This window comes from Parathielavia appendiculata (genome assembly GCF_033297405.1).
Source record: "Parathielavia appendiculata strain CBS 731.68 unplaced genomic scaffold N657scaffold_60, whole genome shotgun sequence".
Lineage (NCBI taxonomy): Eukaryota > Fungi > Ascomycota > Sordariomycetes > Sordariales > Chaetomiaceae > Parathielavia > Parathielavia appendiculata.
This window is the reverse complement of record NW_026944279.1, coordinates 38,151-38,710: the sequence shown is the minus strand read 5'-3', so window position 1 is coordinate 38,710 and position 560 is coordinate 38,151.

Sequence of the window (560 nt, the reverse complement as noted above, 5' to 3'; positions counted from 1 at the left end):
GCCGAGAGTCGCCGAGGCTCGCACCGGGCCCAGCCCGTTACACTGTTATTTTTCTGGAAAAGGAGTTATTACTAGGTACCTTGGTCAAAATTGAACATTCGTTGGCTGTTTAACCATAGGGCTCCTCATCACATACCACCTAGATTGATTAGATTGACCTGGCGAGAACTACTCTCATCTTTTCTGCTGCTCCGGTATATATCTCTTTTCTGCTGCTTAGATAACGCTATTTCTCCGTCTCTCGATGCTAATTATTGTCACAAATGAACCAACGAGAGTCAACAACGGCGGCTTACTTACAGAAGCCAGTGGGGAACGTAGGACGTTTCGAGCCAATCACTTAGGACCAATCGGAACGAGTACTAGAGGTGCTCCAGAGAGCTCTCAGGAGCATGAGAGAGCACCAGTGCAAGGCCAATCAGAGGACGCTCTAAGAGGCTCTCGAGAGCACCATAGAGCATTGGCTCTAGGTGCTCTAGAGAGCACGAGAGAGCAACCAAATGCATCTAGTATATAGTCACTCGTTCTGGAGGACTCTGGGAGTTCTCCAGTAAGCAACT